The following is an 18,250-nucleotide window of genomic DNA, read 5'->3' on the forward strand; positions in this document are numbered from 1 at the left end:
GCCAGGTTACGATCTTGGTATTGATGATTCTGGTGAACTTAAGGAATCAAGAAATCTGATCAAGAGAATGAGCAAGCTTGAGAGCCAGATTGCGATCCTGATTCGTTAAAGATCAACATCCGAGGGGAGATTATTTGTTCGAGGGGAGTCTATTGGTGCTAATGATAAAGAGAAGAGAGAGATTTGAGGATGCTTTACAATGTCAGATACTTTAAAGGAGTTCGAGAGGACTGATAAAGACTGAAGCTTGAAAACTCGACACTGAAGACTCGTCAACATTCGAGGGGGAGTCTGTTAGTGCATGCGTCTGTCGACTTCGTCTTGTATCGAGTCCTGTATTTAGATAGATAAATCAGGGCACGTATTACGAGAAAATATAAAAAATAGGTTTGGAGGTAATTCCGCACGAAATTACCTTAGGGTAATTCCGCACGAAATTATGGGTTAATTCCGTACGGAATTTAATTCCGCTTGGAACCTAATCTCATGTGAGTAATTCCGCACGGAATTACTCAGCCTATAAATAGGGTTGTCTTGATTTCATTTGCAACTTTCCGGTTTCAGTGCCGAACTGCTGCCGAAGTGTCGTCTCGCTGTAAATCGTTGTCAAATCAATCAAATCGACAGTTAAAGTGTATATCTTCCTGAATTGACCTCAATACGTGTGATAACCCGAACTCGCTAGGTAATCATCATTTGTTTTCCCGATCACTAAATTGTATCACTGTATTCTATCGGTCATCATACATCGTAGTTATGTGCACACTTGGTCGAGTAAACATGTTTAGGTACTAGACTAAACGCCGTTATGAGTGATCTAAGGGCCGAATCCTTTCTCTTGTCAATTGAACTAAGCCCGGCACACACACACCCTAGGCCCAAGTTAAGCCAGCCGGTTATGAAATGAAAACAATTCTTGACGGTTCCATCTACCAACGTGCCAACCTATCTTGAGCAAACTTATCATTATAATTGGCTGCTTTGTCAATTAGTGTCGGCAGCCCATTTACTTGGGCTTAAGCCCATTATCTCAGCCAAAGTTGAACCGCCCCAAGCTATTATCACATATGTATATGTATCGTGTTATTGTTTATCATGAATTCAAAAAAATCAAAACAAACCCTACCCTTTTCTCTCTCAAGATCACGCACGGCAGGAGACCCCCCTCGATATATCATCTTGTTCTATCAAGTCATTGGTTAGTGAACCTATATCTATATTAACTGTTGAGTATGTCCATGTATAAACTTAGTTAACAAAGTGTTCGTACGTTAACTGTGATTGTGAATGCTTGCATGATAAGTGATGTTAGAGTGGTATGCTATATATATGTATATATTTATGAAGATGCGATGATAATATATGTTGTAATGATTATTCTTAACCTGTGTCGATGATAGTTTCTTGAGCATAGTTCATGACAAAATTGTGATATATGCTACTGATGCGATGATGAACATGTGAATAGGCTTCGGTTAGTGATGCTTGAAAATATGTAGATTGTTATGATTTATGTGCCGATCTCGGACTTAACATGGCTCGGGTTTTATAGAATGTAAGCGATAAATCTGATGTCTGGTTCAAGCATAATATCAATAAGTTGAGTTTGCTCACACAAGAATTATTAGGGAATGGAACATATGGCTATAACTTATTGACTGAGTGCTTATAATAATTGTTATTGAAGAATTATATGCCTGTTATAATCCAAGCTGGGAAGGTTATGATGTCAACTGATGTTGACCGATAGCATAGGGTTGTAAGATATGGTCGGTAATTGTTTATGAATTTATTAGATGAATGTGAGTATGTGGAATATTATAACATATTGGGCCATGAATTAAGTGATAAGGGTTAATATTAAACATGCACGTGTGAGTGTGATGATGATATTTGAATTATCAATTTATGATCACATGGGTAGCATTAATTAGGAGATAGGAGGTGCCACTTTTGACTACAAGTTTTAAGAATGACAATACTATTGCATGAAGCTTATGTAATTAAAAAGGTGGGACAATATTTAAGGGGTAATGGGTTGGACTATGAAACTGATTGAACGGATTGTTTGGCAATAATATGTTGGGCCGTGAAATTAATACCCGAACCATGGACTGTTAGCATATATGAATCGATTATGTAAGGCTTGACATAAAGATGGTGATTTGTTATTGTTGAACTTGATTAATAATTTGTATATTAAACTCTGTTAATGTTGCCCGATTTATAGGAAGCATGGTGATTGACATGTATTATAATGTGATGTCTAGGTGGGTAATTATTATTGATATAATTCCATATATATAGGGATATATGATGATGATCTATTCAAATAATAGAGAAGTTTGTTAGTGATGTTAGTTAAGTGGTATGATGTTTAGGTTAAAAATTATATGATCATAATACTATATGGATGTTATAAGAATTCATAAGGGACACGATCAGGGATATGGGCTGGTAATCGTCAACTTGGAACATTGGGCTTGAGCACTAGTTTAATAGTTAGCAAATAACTAATTGAATCACAGTAATATTGATACATTAAGTGGGCCGATACATGATGAACTGGATTACAAAAGTTGATAGATGGAATGATTATTGGTTGGGGCGGTTGTGAAGTTGGGCCGCACACAATCATTAAATACACACACATGTTCTATTATGTAATATGTATATGGTTACACAGTAGTTAAACTTGTCATGAGGTTTAATAATATGGCTGATGTTTGGGTCGGTGGTTTGGGATCTATGCAATGGGCCGCATTTTAATAGGGTAGTGTCTTATTAGGCAGTGATGTTTGTGATATGAAATTTATGTGATCTGAATGCGAAGGGTGTGCTATGTAAACTTGCATTGTAAATATACTACGCCCAGAATGCTTGTGAAATGTACGTGAAGTTACATGTTTCATTGCTCACTGTTTGAACAATACGTGTGAATAGTTGCGTGAACTGTGAATTCATGAGACTGACTGTCTTTGGTAACCACGGTAGGGTTTGATTGATCAACTGTTAAACAAGCACTCAGTCTAACCGAGCAAACCAAAGGTGAGTTCATCTCTTGAGCATGCGTCCCGGTGGTTGGGAAAGTCAGTGGGTATCCCAGGGAGGGATAAGTCTTTTGGGTAAAAACGGGAATGTTGGATAATATACTCTTCCTATCACCTTTAAAGTCCCTCCGTGTTGTTTGGTTACCAGGAAGGTAACATGGTATTAGTTAGTAGCGCTACTTAGGTTTGGCAACCTCACCCCGTACCTGGGAGGACGGGTGTTGAACTAATGACCTAGTCATGACCAATGCTTTGATAGGAGCATTGGAGAAAGGGCAAAATAATCAGAAGTCGTCTTGTATCGGGGTATTATCAACATTGTTTTCAGAAATGCAATCATTGAACTTAACTAAACATCTGGTAACCAACGTTTTCGTAAAACTATGAACTCACCAGCGTTGTCTGATACACTTGTTGCATGCTCGCAGGTCGTTAGATATCTTGGATCTGGGAACTTGCTGTCTGAAGTAGCTGGAGTGGTCATGGGTCGACCGGATGGATTCATGTGTTTGAATTATTAATACTATATATATTGGTTTCGAAACGGTTTAACTTTGGTTTATAAATTGCTTCCGCTGAACACGTTGGTTTCCATTTAAACTTATTGATGGCTCTTTTTATTAATAATTGATGATTTTATTTAACAACTAGTGATTGGTTCAATATGATTGGTGGCTCGTTATTGGTTTGTCACACGCCTACTAGGGTTTCCCATTGGTGGTATTTTGGGGGTGTGACAATACGACTGTTTCCGCCTTTCGTATTGAGCATAAACTCTTCTGAACGACTCGTTTGGTCGGCAAAACAATCCTACAAAGATTATATAAATTTGATTGAAAATAGTGACTCAAAATTTGAATTTTGAAATATATATAATTAATGAGAATATTTTATTTTAAGTATCAGATGTAACCGATTATATAAATTTGAATGACAATATTCAATCCATAATTACATAAATTGAACATAAATCTATTTCAATTTGATATGATTGATAATTGATAATATTGATAATAATAAATATAAATAATAAATAAGAAGAATGAATAAAAACGATCAATAGTGTGCTTGATTAAAGGAAACAAATAAGAAGATTGATAATTGATTTATTATTCGTAAACTTAAAAAACAGCCAATCATAGCAAAATACAAAATAGATGAAGAAAATGAACGCCCATGCAGGTTGTCAAATGTCAAACGGATCTGGAAACATGCCTTGTTCCAATAGTTCATCTTGTGTCAACACATCTAATCCGACCCACTAACAAATGCTTTATTTATAATTCCATTTGAAGGTAAGTATTTATAATTCATGACGATATTTTATTTTAAGCTTGAGATGTCAAGGATTATATTGTTGCATAGTATATCTAGTGTACACTTATGTATAACATTACACGTGAATGCACACTTGGCACAATAGTATGAGCCCTTATGTTACCAACCCCTGTTATGTGAACTGTTAGTGTGACACTACCCTTCGACTATTGTGATTCTTGATCCTGTAAAACCTTTCGTTTGCTATTTTAATGTGGGGAACCTTTTAGCGCAAGTTAAGAGGCACTGAGATAAGCATGCAAATCGCCTTATTATTATGGGTGCACACATAATAATAATGTGAGGTGCATGTGAGTCCCAGTGAGGCTTAACGAGTGTGAAAAGGGTTCCGCTCGGCTAATTGGTATTATGTTAGAACTCAGTAGTCTATAGAGGTCATAGTAATACTTGACTCCTACTCGAACTTGCATTTTAAATCCTTCCTCTTCTTGTATAGAAACATGAGCGGACGAGGCCATGGACGTGGCCACATTGCTATGACGCAGGCCGAATTAACCAACTTGATCAACACTCGTGTAGCTGAAGCCCTAGCGGCTTACCAGGCTGGTACGAGATGTGCCCATTTACTTTTATCCTTGTGTCATATACTCGAATCTTACCTGTCCGTTGTACGTTCTTTCGTTTTAGGTCAACCTGCGAATCAAAACAATCTACCTGCTCCACCTGCTTGTACGTACAAGATGTTCATGGGTTGTAAGCCACAGACCTTCAGTGGGACTGAAGGGGCTGTAGGACTCCTGCGATGGTTCGAGAAGGCAGAATTGGTATTTTCAATGTGTAACTGTCCTGCTGGGGACAAAGTGAAGTATGCTACGGGCACACTCGAGGATGGTGCCCTGACATGGTGGAATGCCCAGGTTCAGATGTTGGGTATTGAGATGGCGAATGCCACTACTTGGGATGATTTCAAGGAGTTGATGCGAGAGGAGTATTGTCCTCGTGATGAGGTTCAGAAACTAGAGAACGAGTACTACAATCTGAAAATGGAGGGATCTGAGATTGAAGCATTCACTAGGAGGTCTAATGATTTAGCAACTTTGTGCCCTAACATGTCTCGACCTCCACATCGGCGAATTGAGTTGTATCTCAAGGGCTTAGCACCAGCTGTTAAGGGGTACGTTACTGCTGCAAACCTAGACAATATGCCCCGTATCGTCCGTTTGGCACATAAGATTACTGACCAAGAGGTCGAACGTGGCAACTTGCCGCCACGTGTTTCTGCTACTACCTTAACTGCTACAACTACCACACCTACCAGTGATAACAAGCGCAAATGGAACGATACTTACAAAGCAACCAGTGCCAGCCAATCTCAAAAAAGGGTAGACAACAGCATCCACCGTAGCTTCAGCCAGTCGTCTTCTGTGAACCAGAATCAGAGAAACAATTCAGATCAGGGTTCTTACGCGGGCAAGCTACCAAAGTGTGATAAGTGTATGTTCCACCATCGCGGGCCATGCACCCGGGTATGTCATAGGTGCAACAAGGTGGGTCATATGGCTAAAGATTGTAGGGTCTGGCTCCCAAAGCCGCCGCAGCAACAGGAGAGGCAGCAGCCCCAATAGAATCGGGGAAATCAAAAGGGGTGCTTTCAGTGTGGTGATGAGGGTCATTTTAAGAGGGATTGCCCTCAGCTTAATCAGAATGCTGGCAACAACAACAATACTGGGAATGACAACAATGGGAACAATGGTGGGAACGGAGCAAGTGGAAGAGTATTTACTATTGGCGCTGGGGAAGCTCGCAATGAAGGGTAATGCTGAGACCGGTACGTCTTCTTGAATGATCTTTCTTTTCTGTTTCCGTTTTATTCGACTTTCGTGTCAATTTGAGTTATGTGTCTCTGGGGTTCAGTCGCCAGTTAGGACTGACTCCCACCCCTCTTGTAAAATAAGCATGTAGTAGAATTAGCTGGTAGTAAATCGATAGAAGCTTCTCATGTTCTTTTTGGTTGTGAACTTGATCTCATGGGTCAAGTGTTCGACATTGACCTACTTCTCGATACCCTTGTAAGTTTTTGACGTGGTCGTCGACATGGACTTGGTTATCTATGCATCAAGCGGAAATTCTCTGCAAAGAGAAAATCGTGCGTATCCCTCTCTCCAGTGGGGAATTCTTATCAGTTCAAGATCATCATAGTGGCGCCATTGTTGGCATCATCTCAGTCGTGAAAGCCCAGAAGTGTCTACGGAAGGGCTACCCTGCTATACTAGCTCTTGTCACCAATTCGCAACCTTAAGAAAGGAAAATCAAGTATCTTCCAGTCATTCATGAATTTTCTGACGTGTCTTTTGAAGAGTTATCTGGTTTACTTCCACATCATTAGGTGGAATTTCAGATTGACCTTATGCAAACCCTGATTTCCTTCTGGGATACAGCAATCCCTTGGGTTCGCTGGATACTATCGCAGATTCATCATGAGATTTTCGAAGATGGCGCAACTTCAACCTCCTTAGCACAGCGGGGAGCTGTGAATTCATAGGAAATAAAACAGGGAAACGTTTCTTCAAGCTTTTGAAACCCTACCCTGCAACGCATTGAGCATCACTTCTATCCGAGGGTACTGATGATCTGGCGGTATACCATGATGGTTCGGATCAGAGTCCCAGTTAAACATCACTGCAGCACAAGAAAGAGATGGCCCACGCGGTGGACTTATAGGAAGAACTGCTCGATTCACGACCTGCGGTGGAAGCCATGGTCCTTGGAATTAAGATGGGGGCATCACTTGGACGGTACCAATTGCACCATTTAGACCGATCACAAGAGGCCTCCCGTGCACCTTTGTATTGAGAGAGTTAATTTTGTGATGGCATCGCTGGACGAAACTCCTGAGTGAATACGACTATGGAACCTAAACGCGTATGAACTTGCAACTCACCATCGACTCTAGCCTACACGATCAGATTTGCCCTGTCCAAGTCGAAGCACTGAAGGAAGAGAATTCCCAAGCTGGGTTCGTGCGGTACATAGATGATAAGGTCAACCTTCTTGTTAGACCAAGATGGTTGACAACTTAATTACTGGAGACGATTGGTGGCAACGCGTGACTGTCGGGAAAGCTGATAAACTTGGGAAACGCTGGAGGCAATTCCTATTGTGTTGAAAGTCTCACCCTGGGAAGGTGTGGCATGCTTGGGAAGCGTGACAAGCTTAATTTACGTTACGTTGGGTTATTTGGAATTCTGGAAAGAATCGGTCACTTCGTCTAAAACTCAAGTTACCCAACGAATTGGGTAACGTTCATGATGTCATTTATGTCGCGAGTCTAAAGCAGGGTTTGTCCGACAAAACGCTTGTGATACCTTCTTAGAGTCTTGAGTCTAACGTCAAGTTGCAGTTGTCAAGGTGCCTATTGAAATCATGCCCCAGGAGGTTAAGGTTTGCGAGTACTGTCAAATTCCAATTATGAGAGTTCGTTGGAACTCGGGACTAAGTATCCAAAAATCGTACGAATCCGTTGAATCAATTCCGATGCAACTGGTGAATTTCGGGACGAAATTCCTTTCAAGTTGGGGATGATGTGGCACCTGAGAATAATCCGCAACAATCTTGATTTCTCACTTCACTCTTTTGTGCTTACTTGTCAAATTTCGGGACGAAATTTCTTTCAAGTTGGGGATGATGTGATAACCCGAACTCGCTAGGTAATCATCATTTGTTTTCCCGATCACTAAATTGTATCACTGTATTCTATCGGTCATCATACATCGTAGTTATGTGCACACTTGGTCGAGTAAACATGTTTAGGTACTAGACTAAACGCCGTTATGAGTGATCTAAGGGCCGAATCCTTTCTCTTGTCAATTGAACTAAGCCCGACACACACACACCCTAGGCCCAAGTTAAGCCAGCCGGTTATGAAATGAAAACAATTCTTGACGGTTCCATCTACCAACGTGCCAACCTATCTTGAGCAAACTTATCATTATAATTGGCTGCTTTGTCAATTAGTGTCGGCAGCCCATTTACTTGGGCTTAAGCCCATTATCTCAGCCAAAGTTGAACCGCCCCAAGCTATTATCACATATGTATATGTATCATGTTATTATTTATCATGAATTCAAAAAAATCAAAACAAACCCTACCCTTTTCTCTCTCAAGATCACGCACGGCAGGAGACCCCCCCTCGATATATCATCTTGTTCGATCAAGTCATTGGTTAGTGAACCTATATCTATATTAACTGTTGAGTATGTCCATGTATAAACTTAGTTAACAAAGTGTTCGTACGTTAACTGTGATTGTGAATGCTTGCATGATAAGTGATGTTAGAGTGGTATGCTATATATATGTATATATTTATGAAGATGCGATGATAATATATGTTGTAATGATTATTCTTAACCTGTGTCGATGATAGTTTCTTGAGCATAGTTCATGACAAAATTGTGATATATGCTACTGATGCGATGATGAACATGTGAATAGGCTTCGGTTAGTGATGCTTGAAAATATGTAGATTGTTATGATTTATGTGCCGATCTCGGACTTAACATGGCTCGGGTTTTATAGAATGTAAGCGATAAATCTGATGTCTGGTTCAAGCATAATATCAATAAGTTGAGTTTGCTCACACAAGAATTATTAGGGAATGGAACATATGGCTATAACTTATTGACTGAGTGCTTATAATAATTGTTATTGAAGAATTATATGCCTGTTATAATCCAAGCTGGGAAGGTTATGATGTCAACTGATGTTGACCGATAGCATAGGGTTGTAAGATATGGTCGGTAATTGTTTATGAATTTATTAGATGAATGTGAGTATGTGGAATATTATAACATATTGGGCCATGAATTAAGTGATAAGGGTTAATATGAAACATGCACGTGTGAGTGTGATGATGATATTTGAATTATCAATTTATGATCACATGGGTAGCATTAATTAGGAGATAGGAGGTGCCACTTTTGACTACAAGTTTTAAGAATGACAATACTATTGCATGAAGCTTATGTAATTAAAAAGGTGGGACAATATTTAAGGGGTAATGGGTTGGACTATGAAACTGATTGAACGGATTGTTTGGCAATAATATGTTGTGCCGTGAAATTAATACCCGAACCATGGACTGTTAGCATATATGAATCGATTATGTAAGGCTTGACATAAAGATGGTGATTTATTATTGTTGAACTTGATTAATAATTTGTATATTAAACTCTGTTAATGTTGGCCGATTTATAGGAAGCATGGTGATTGACATGTATTATAATGTGATGTCTAGGTGGGTAATTATTATTGATATAATTCCATATATATAGGGATATATGATGATGATCTATTCAAATAATAGAGAAGTTTGTTAGTGATGTTAGTTAAGTGGTATGATGTTTAGGTTAAAAATTATATGATCATAATACTATATGGATGTTATAAGAATTCATAAGGGACACGATTAGGGATATGGGCTGGTAATCGTCAACTTGGAACATTGGGCTTGAGCACTAGTTTAATAGTTAGCAAATAACTAATTGAATCACAGTAATATTGATACATTAAGTGGACCGATACATGATGAACTGGATTACAAAAGTTGATAGATGGAATGATTATTGGTTGGGGCGGTTGTGAAGTTGGGCCGCACACAATCATTAAATACACACACATGTTCTATTATGTAATATGTATATGGTTACACAGTAGTTAAACTTAACCGCATGAGGTTTAATAATATGGCTGATGTTTGGGTCGGTGGTTTGGGATCTATGCAATGGGCCGCATTTTAATAGGGTAGTGTGTTATTAGGCAGTGATGTTTGTGATATGAAATTTATGTGATCTGAATGCGAAGGGTGTGCTATGTAAACTTGCATTGTAAATATACTACGCCCAGAATGCTTGTGAAATGTACGTGAAGTTACATGTTTCATTGCTCACTGTTTGAACAATACGTGTGAATAGTTGCGTGAACTGTGAATTCATGAGACTGACTGTCTTTGGTAACCACGGTAGGGTTTGATTGATCAACTGTTAAACAAGCACTTAGTCTAACCGAGCAAACCAAAGGTGAGTTCATCTCTTGAGCATGCGTCCCGGTGGTTGGGAAAGTCAGTGGGTATCCCAGGGAGGGATAAGTCTTTTGGGTAAAAACGGGAATGTTGGATAATATACTCTTCCTATCACCTTTAAAGTCCCTCCGTGTTGTTTGGTTACCAGGAAGGTAACATGGTATTAGTTAGTAGCGCTACTTAGGTTTGGCAACCTCACCCCGTACCTGGGAGGACGGGTGTTGAACTAATGACCTAGTCATGACCAATGCTTTGATAGGAGCATTGGAGAAAGGGAAAAATAATCAGAAGCCGTCTTGTATCGGGGTATTATCAACATTGTTTTCAGAAATGCAATCATTGAACTTAACTAAACATCTGGTAACCAACGTTTTCGTAAAACTATGAACTCACCAGCGTTGTCTGATACACTTGTTGCATGCTCGCAGGTCGTTAGATATCTTGGATCTGGGAACTTGCTGTCTGAAGTAGCTGGAGTGGTCATGGGTCGACTGGATGGATTCATGTGTTTGAATTATTAATACTATATATATTGGTTTCGAAACGGTTTAACTTTGGTTTATAAATTGCTTCCGCTGAACACGTTGGTTTCCATTTAAACTTATTGATGGCTCTTTTTATTAATAATTGATGATTTTATTTAACAACTAGTGATTGGTTCAATGTGATTGGTGGCTCGTTATTGGTTTGTCACACGCCTACTAGGGTTTCCCATTGGTGGTATTTTGGGGGTGTGACAATACGACTGTTTCCGCCTTTCGTATTGAGCATAAACTCTTCTGAACGACTCGTTTGGTCGGCAAAACAATCCTACAAAGATTATATAAATTTGATTGAAAATAGTGACTCAAAATTTGAATTTTGAAATATATATAATTAATGAGAATATTTTATTTTAAGTATCAGATGTAACCGATTATATAAATTTGAATGACAATATTCAATCCATAATTACATAAATTGAACATAAATCTATTTCAATTTGATATGATTGATAATTGTATTGATAATAATAAATATAAATAATAAATAAGAAGAATGAATAAAAACGATCAATAGTGTGCTTGATTAAAGGAAACAAATAAGAAGATTGATAATTGATTTATTATTCGTAAACTTAAAAAACAGCCAATCATAGCAAAATACAAAATAGATGAAGAAAATGAACGCCCATGCAGGTTGTCAAATGTCAAACGGATCTGGAAACATGCCTTGTTCCAATAGTTCATCTTGTGTCAACACATCTAATCCGACCCACTAACAAATGCTTTATTTATAATTCCATTTGAAGGTAAGTATTTATAATTCATGACGATATTTTATTTTAAGCATGAGATGTCAAGGATTATATAAAAGTTAATTAAAATGTTGACTCCATAATTAGATAAAGCGGCCATACATCTATTTCATTTTATAAAAATTTATAAGTAATTAGGATACTCTATTTTAAGCATGAGATGTAAAAGATTATATAAATTTGATTGAAAATAGGAACTCAAAATTTGAATTTTGAAATGTTTATAATTAATGAGAATATTTTATTTTAAGCATCAGATGTAACCGATTATATAAATTTGAATGACAATATTCAATCCATAATTAGATAAATTGAACATAAATCTATTTCAATTTGATATGATTGATAATTGACAATATTGATAATAATAAATATAAATAATAAATAATAAAGAAGAATGAATAAAAACGATCAACAGTGTGCTTGATTAAAGGAAACAAATAAGAAGATTGATAATTGATTTATTATTCGTAAACTTAAAAAACAGTCAATCATAGCAAAATACAAAATAGATGAAGAAAATGAACGCCCATGCAGGTTCTCAAATGTCAAACGGATCTGGAAACATGCCTTGTTCCAATAGTTCATCTTGTGTCAACACATCTAATCCGACCCACTAACAAATGCTTTATTTATAATTCCATTTGAAGGTAAGTATTTATAATTAATGACGATATTTTATTTTATGCATGAGATGTCAAGGATTATATAAAAGTTAATTAAAATGTTGACTCAATAATTAGATAAAGCGGCCATACATCTATTTCATTTTATAATAATTTATAAGTAATTAGGATAATCTATTTTAAGCATGAGATGTAAAAGATTATATAAATTTGATTGAAAATAGTGACTCAAAATTTGAATTTTGAAATATTTATAATTAATGAGAATATTTTATTTTAAGCATCAGATGTAACCGATTATATAAATTTGAATGACAATCTTCAATCCATAATTAGATAAATTGAACATAAATCTATTTCAATTTGATATGATTGATAATTGATAATATTGATAATAATAAATATAAATAATAAATAATAAAGAAGAATGAATAAAAACGATCAACAGTGTGCTTGATTAAAGGAAACAAATAAGAAGATTGATAATTGATTTATTATTCGTAAACTTAAAAAACAGTCAATCATAGCAAAATACAAAATAGATGAAGAAAATGAACGCCCATGCAGGTTCTCAAATGCCAAACGGATCTGGAAACATGCCTTGTTCCAATTGTTCATCCTGTAACAGATATGACAAAGAATTTGACAATTAATATGAACGCTGTATAAAGAAATATTAATTTTGTAATCATTAAAAATATCTAACGACATTAACATCTTACCACTGTATTACTAACGCGATTCGTATGCCTCTGTAAAAATTCAAAACTTGAAAGATCTTCATACCATTTTTTACATACACTTCTAAACCGACATAGTGATTTGTGAGGGGGCCTAACAAAAATTTCCATCATCACAACATCAAACAGAATTTGAACCATTATACGAAACACCTAGTAAAATGGAAACGTATAATAAAACATAGATGATATTAGTTTGTATTGATACATGAAAAAGAGATTGTGTATTACTTAAGAATTTTGCATAGTACCTGGTTGAAGAAACCAAAGAATAGGTTGAAAGTTGATATGTAATGGAGATGTATGTTGTAGTATATATAAAACTAGGTTATAACCCATGAATACTCACGGGTTGTTAATCTATCTTTAAAAACAAATAAAGTATATATATATATATGTTGACTAACTAAAATTTGTGTGATGAATAAGGTGTATAAATAAATGAGATGTGTATACTTCTGATATAAATGATTTATGTTAGTTAAGAAAAACGGACTGTAGGTATCAAATTATAATGGCAATCTGAATTTACAATACTAAAAAAACAAACGCATTGTACCACAAACATAAATAAAGGGGGATCGAAAAGTAAATTTAAGATATATGTTTTTTCGGGTTTTAAATAAACAATGAAAGCCTATTACTGTAGCACTTATGATTGCTGGAGTTTCGTAACCAATAACTTGGAATTCGTTTTAGACCAGTTGAAAAAACAATCGTCACCTAAGGAAATATGTTCAGCTTCAAGTATATCAGGCCATCCAACAACACCGTACTTATGGTTGATAAAATATGAAAAACATTGTTAGTAATACATATAAAAATAGGGTAAAAGATACATTATAAATTAGATAATAAATTGATTGACAAACCTTCTTTGACCATCAATATTGAGTGTACGAAGATTCTTAACCCAAGTATTTCCTTTAATAACTTTGATCTTTATTTTAGACAACTCATTTAAACCACTTAAGTCAGTAATCAATTTCGGAAGAATCTACATTTTGTAAAAACATTAAAAATATGAAAACGTTATTAAATGAAAAACACTAAAAGTTAAGAAAAAACAAACTGAAAAAAGCATAGTATAATACCAATTCATTAGTTACTATCATGGCAAAAAAAGGATAGTTATGATCGTCACTAACTTGTCGATAACCTTCCACATTGCTAATATGTTCATATTCTGGCTCAATCAAAGGAGTGTTGTTTAACAAAACTTGACGACCGTGTTTATTGAATATGGTAATATTAAAATTTTTCACATCAATCAAAGGCAGTTTATGTCGTTACATGTTAACTATGTTGAAGAATATATGGTAAGATATTATACTTGTCTTTTACTCACATCTCGTTTATATATATATAGATGATATTATAAATGGAATGTTCTTTTATGAAGGGATTTAAATTAATTTTAGTAAACCGGTTGGGATTCACATATGATAAGCAAATTCTTGTATAAATGTAAAGAATTGTTAAACATTAATACATATACTACTATCTGTAAGTATACATTCACCGGTGATTTAATTATTTATTTAAAAAAACCCCCAAATAAAAGTTGACTAAAATAATTTATATACTAAGAATGTTATTATAATGTTAGGTTTATAATGTTATATTTGGATTGTACATTGTTAATAGTTATGTATAATAATATGTATATATTCTATGAATAAATAAATAACACAATTAAAAACATTTGTACAAAAAATTTAAAATATGCAAAGAAGAATTAATAATAACTCTTTATTTATATTCAATATCAAGAACTACAATAACTATAAACATAATTACATACAAAAAATGCAAAGCCTGATCAATACTATCATCTTCTATGGATATATAGATCACAAACCACAATAAAGTGATTAACAATAATTTCATGCTATTGATATAACAATGCAAAACCACACTAAAAATAAAACAACATCGATGTTGGGTAACAAACTAGCATCACGTCAACGCATTAAAGTATTGAATTTCAATGTAATAAAAATAAAAGTTTTTAATGCTAAGGTAATAAAAAAACGACGTATAATAAATATAACTCGACGTACAAAAAAATACAAATGCTAATTAATAATATCATCTCTTATTGATATAACGATAATAAACGAAAATCAAGATAAACCGCAACAAACATTGAGTAAAAAGCAACATCAAGTACTGACACAAATGTTCTGAATACGATTGAACGAAAAAAAACATTGAAAACTTGTTTGAAGAAACTGAGATGTTTATTAGATTCTGAGACTACTTTTCCAGATTTGGATTCAAAAGACCCACCTTCACATTCAAAACTTCATTGTTCTCACGATCACACATACGCGGTTTAGTTGAAGACTGAGATGAACATAAATCCACATCATAAACGACATCCAAATTACGCTAAAGTTCATTCTCCAGCATCTTCGAAGAACAACAATTATCCACTCTGGAGGGTGTAGTAAACATGCTATTGTTCAAATTGGACATCGGCGTGTCGTCATCACTGGTACGGGAAACAGAATCCTGTAAAATAAAAATAAAAAGGTAAAAAAACAGTTGAAAAAAATAAGGTGAATGACAAAATATTGAAGCATTAGAGAACTAAAGAATTTGTTTCATAGACCCGGATTTGAATCAGAAGGAACAACAATTAATGGTTCATCATCAGCAGACTGTATTTATTTCATATGTTTCAATAAATGTTGTAAAGTGCTATAAGTTTTTTATAACAAAAAGTAAAGCAAACATATAGAATAATTTTCGAACCTGGAAAGCATCAAAATGCCTATCAAGATCTTTGATGATTGCAGGATTTTCAATCAACTTCGACACTGAGTAGCCATCTGATTTGTTTTTTTATGTTAAACGAACCTATGGCTATCTTAAACGCAAACCTCCTATTTAGCAATTCCTTCAGCTCCTTGGAAAAGTTACCTTCGCTGGCTAACTGTTTGATACACATTATTATAAAGTTAACAATGTAACACAAAAACATTGAAACGTATATAGCAATTAAGGAAATGGTATTTGGAAAATATAAGTTACCTCCATGTTTTTATCCAACAGCTGGTTTGCGTTAACCTTTATCAGTTTAACAACTTCACGTTCAAACAACGTCAAAGTAACAATCCCGGTACAATCCTAAACACGTATTAGAACTTTTATCCTATAAAAATTTCAAATAAAATTTTATTAACGATCGATCATGTTTCATAATATGGACAATAAATGAATCAAGTAAATTAACCTGGGAACAGACACAACAGTTCTTTTATTGCACCGATCAGTTTGGCACTCCAAGACAGTTACTTCATCATATCCTTGACTTCCATCTTCCTTGTCCTTGCAAATAGTGTTCGTAAGAACCTTTTTGTTGCAAGTTTTACATGCATTGTAAAACCATGAGTCTTCTCAAGCAAAGCTCTTAATTGTTCCCAGGATAATAACAAATTTTTCCTGTATAGATAGTATATAATTTGCTACATTATGAAAGTTAAAAAAACATGTATAATAAAAAAAAAAATTGTAAGAATACTTGGGATATTTCTCTTAATGCTCCAATCGTACTAAAGGAAATATTAGATAGACACTCATCAGACATTGACTTCATAAAAGAGGAACTTAATCCAGAGTAACCGAAAGACGTTGACGCAGTAAGTTGAGCAAGGAAACTGTACAGAAATAATAACGTTCTATTGATATTTCGCTTAATGTTCAAGTTCTCTTGAAGTTTATCTAATTCTCGTAATTTTCTTTGCAAATTTTACTTTCAGAAGCAAAGTAATTGAAAAGCGAAAAAAATTTTACTAATTCACAACTCCTCAAGAAAGAGAAAAAAAATCCAGCATAGTTAATAAGAATATCTTAATATCTTGAAGTAAAAATAAAAATTTAAAAGGCTTATTGAGGACTCAACAGAACTTGAACCATATGTCATACTCGTACATATAAAATACCTTTAACAAACCAAACAAAAAATAGGATTAAAATAAAAAAAAATACATTTTTTAAACATCTATGAAATTCTTTAAATGGCTGGAAATAATGTGATTGTGTGTTTTCAATTATTGTGTGTTTAATAGGCTTGTGCGTCAACAACAGAACCTAGTTTGACATACAGAGAGGTCATTTAGGTTTAAAACAAATGCTATATATCTTTCCAAATTCTGAGAAACTTGAAAAATAATGTGATTGTCGTAAATTATGGAAACTAACACAAAATTTGGAAGCAATTAAACTTTAATATAAGTTATCTTGATAAATTTGGAAATACGTTATAATTTAGACAACTTTGATAAGTATCCATAATTGATATAAATTTCAAAAATTCAAATTTTGAAATAATCAGTCAAAACAATTTACTTAAATAGTTAAATATTATTCAAACTTAAATTCAAAACCAATGAGCTTAATATATTCATAATATAATCAATATCTAGATGATTGTGAAAAAAAAATCAATCACATTCATGGACCTGAGAAGAAGTTCGAGACCACTGATTCAATTCATACCTTAGTTGTCGAATGAAGAATGTTGTCTGGAAAAAAAACTAATCTTCACAATCAGTACATTGCTAGAAAGCCTTAATAAACCCTTACCATCTTGTCGGATGAAATACGAAGAATATCAAAATAGAATACGAAAAATTGAAGAACGCAAATCAAATAACAAATCAGAACAAAATCCATGCCCCTGAAAACATAAAACGAACCTGTCCAAGAAGTTTAGCATCTAAAACCATAGACAAATGTTCAGCAAATTGTTGATGCAGATTTTGTGTCCGATGCTTGTCGAATAGATTAGTTATTATTTTACGCTGAATTTGTAATAGTTAGTGAAACGGTCTTTCGAACGTGTATAGACCCGCTCGTTTGAAGTGGTCAAACGAGAGGGTTATTCGTTTGACCGTGTGTGTGGTTGCTAAACAAATTATGGTTGTTTGATGTTGGTGTCGAAGGATAAGGCATCGAAGGATTGTGTATCCTTCGATGAGCTCGAAAGATATCCATCGAAGGTTGACGATGGACCTCGAAGGATATGTCATCCTTCGAGGTATATGTGTATCTTTCGAAAGCTGGATAGTCGACAGATGATCTATCGACCAGTCAGTTTGATCCTTTGACCATACAACCTGTGTTTGGTATAAATACCAACACTTTGTCATTTGCAACACAAGAGTGAGAGCACA

The 18,250-nt window shown here is 35.0% G+C and overlaps 1 long non-coding RNA gene across 1 annotated transcript; it reads right to left on the minus strand.

Moving 5' to 3' along the window:
- Positions 1–15,833: 15,833 nt before the first annotated feature.
- LOC110905831 lies at positions 15,834–16,489 on the minus strand. Its single transcript, XR_002573453.2, has 3 exons — positions 16,309–16,489; positions 16,107–16,227; positions 15,834–16,008 (listed from the first exon to the last, which is right to left on the minus strand). It is a non-coding gene; the product is annotated as an uncharacterized LOC110905831 (long non-coding RNA).
- Positions 16,490–18,250: the final 1,761 nt, after the last annotated feature.

Source organism: Helianthus annuus, unplaced genomic scaffold, assembly GCF_002127325.2.
Source record: "Helianthus annuus cultivar XRQ/B unplaced genomic scaffold, HanXRQr2.0-SUNRISE HanXRQChr00c011, whole genome shotgun sequence".
Classification (NCBI taxonomy): domain Eukaryota; kingdom Viridiplantae; phylum Streptophyta; class Magnoliopsida; order Asterales; family Asteraceae; genus Helianthus; species Helianthus annuus.